At 31.0% G+C, this 2,857-nt stretch overlaps 1 pseudogene; it reads right to left on the bottom strand.

The window, feature by feature from the left end:
* Positions 1–1,030: 1,030 nt before the first annotated feature.
* LOC102885655 overlaps positions 1,031–2,857 on the bottom strand; it is a 41,715-nt pseudogene continuing 39,888 nt past the window's right edge.

The raw sequence follows: 2,857 nt of genomic DNA, 5'->3' as shown, positions 1-2,857 counted from the left end.
CCACATATAAGTGATATCATGTGGTTTTCAATTTTTTCTGTCTGGCTTATTTCGCTTAGTATGATTATCTCGAGGTCTATCTATGTTGTCACAAATTGCTATATAACCCAAAGACTTGAAAACTCATATCCGGAAAGGTATTTGCGCACCAATGTTCATAGTAGCATTATCCACGGTGGCTAGGACATGGAAGCAACTGAAGTGTCCTATGATAAATGATTGGATAAAGAAGCTGTGGTACATATATATAATGAAATATCACTCATCCATAAGAAGAGATGAAATACTGCAATTTATTAATTTTAAATGATAAGAAAATAAATGTGGAATGTTAATCAGTCACTTACAAAATGAAACAAAACAAAAACAAAAAAAATCAAAACCTAAGAAATCATCTCACCCATTTTAGAGAAATAATTATTTTGTTTAATGGGAAGCCTGCCAAACTCACATCTTCTGACTAGTCTTACCCTACCACATACACATAATATATCCACCATCATTATCTTAGTTTAAAATTTTTAGCCAAAATTTGAAATACTATCTCATTTAGTTACTAGATAGGTTTTTAGACATTTTTTCCAACATTCTTTTGGCTAGCTTTGTAGAGCTGAAGTGCAGTGAATTGGCAATTAGAGAGATATGGGGATATGAACAAACCAAAGAGATAATTCAAGAAAAAAATTACATTATAATAAAATTTCTAAAGAATTTTATTTATTTCTTCTTCTGCTCTCAACCTCAACCTTACCTTTTTAAGTAGTTAAAATGCAGTATTTGTTGTAAAGCTATTGGTGTCAACCACTTGAATAAAGGACACATGCTCTCATTTCCCCGTTGATTTAAAAATAAATTCTATCTCAGATTTTGTAAATGTCCTGTTTGAGTCATGTTAGAAACTATTTCATGCTATAATTGTCCCTACTAAATATAAACTACTTCAGTTCAAAATCCTGAAAGAGGATGTTGACCCATTCATTTCCATCTAAGTTAAGGATTTCAAATTGCATTACTTTAATCATTTGCTTACCTGTATAATGATGGTAAATAAGACAACTGTGGTTGCTGCTATGAAGAGTTTTTTTCTGGAAAACTCTGGGAGCAGGAAAACAAGGGAGAAACAGATTTCTCCTCTCAGTCCTCCGTAGGCTATAATAAATTGGTCCTTCCTGGTGACTGTATTCACATGACATTTGTTCACAAAGAAAATCAACACAAGAACTTCTAAATTTCACCCGCAAAAAAGAGTGGTTGAGTAATTAATAGAAATAAAAATGTTACAAATGTATTATAAGAAATTAATGTTAAACTAGATTGAAATTCTAAGGATTTGTGATGAATAATTTAAAAACCTAAACTAATTAAACTATTAAAGTATTTATTTAATAAAATTACTTTCAGAGAATTTTCTTTAAATAGTTGTGTTTTGTTTTTTTCTTTTGATTGTTCTCAGATTTTTAGAATGAGAGCAGTACAATTTCCTTCTTGAGGCCCATGTGGATTATCTGGGTTATTCTGAAAAGGCAGTCTCTACAAACAGAAAATAACATTTCTCTTCAGTCTTATTACTAGTACTGAGCTGACCTAAGCCAGTGAACTCAGTTATGCAATGTGACCTGTGCTGGTTTTAATCTTTAATCAGCCAGGCCACCAGATAGGTTCAAAGCTTTGAAGAAAAGGGTTTATTCTCCTGATGCTCAGAGTCTAGAGTTCTGAGGTTCAAGTCTCGGCTAAAAATTTTTATTACTCACAATTGTCTATTGTCTCAAAAAGTAGCCTTAAGCATGAGAGAAGTGCTTGGTCATGGACAGTACTATTTGAAAGGCATGGGTTAAATCTTTGTCCCACATATCTGACTCCTAGTGATTACATTTTAGACATCTTATTGTGAATAAGTTTATCAGATAATTTACTTCAAGGTAAGAAAGAGAATGCAAGATTCCTTGACAGCTGGGCTGAAAGTAAGAACCCTTACACAAAATTTGAGCTGAAATAAGTTGTCCAACAGACAATTTAGCAAAAATTGATTTGTTTGGGGAAAAAAAAATTCCAGATCCTCTTCACTAGAATATACAGCAATTTGGAGGACCATGGGCATAGTCTTACAACCTCTGTATATGATTAAAATTTTTGATCTCTTTTTCAATTTTTAAAAACATTTTAATTCAATTTAAAAATTTTACATTGTTCCAGAAAATGAAAACAGAGTAAACTATTAAAGCAAGCATAATTAAAATAAATAAAAGCTAAATTCATAAAAATTTTCAGAGTTCTAAATTTTCTTTTTAAAAACTCTTCAGATCTCTTTAGGTCTTTTAATTATCTGTTTTATTGTTACAAAAGCAGAGGAAGCTCTTAGAGAAAAATACAAATATGCAAAGGAAGAATATAACATCCATAAACGTACCTATCCAAAGAAAATTATTGCTAACACTTTGGAATAAAAACTTCAAAAGTCACATATGACTATGTTTATATTATTATTTTTTAATAGTTTGTTTTATCTACTTCTCTACTGTTGAACATTTAAGTTGTTCCAACCATACTTAAACATATATAGTAGCATTTCTAATTTCTAATCTCCCTTATGCTGTATTAAAATTACCAGAACTCAAAGCTAGTGACAATATATTCATTTGGGGCCAAATAAAAATGTTGACTAAATGGAAAAGTTATCCAGCTTACTTTTAGTCGAACTGCATTTGGTCAACTCAGGTATATTGCTTCAGCAATATTGACATATTGCCAGGATGCTGGCCTTTCAATTTTTTTATCACAAGTCTAAGTGGGTTCCCAAACCAAAAAGAAAGAGAATATTCTAGTGCATCAACTACCAAAACTTTTAATTCAATAGAAT

This window comes from Pteropus alecto, unplaced genomic scaffold, assembly GCF_000325575.1.
Source record: "Pteropus alecto unplaced genomic scaffold, ASM32557v1 scaffold403, whole genome shotgun sequence".
NCBI lineage: Eukaryota > Metazoa > Chordata > Mammalia > Chiroptera > Pteropodidae > Pteropus > Pteropus alecto.
Note: the sequence above shows the minus strand (reverse complement) of the source record. Positions and strands in the feature narration are given on the sequence as shown.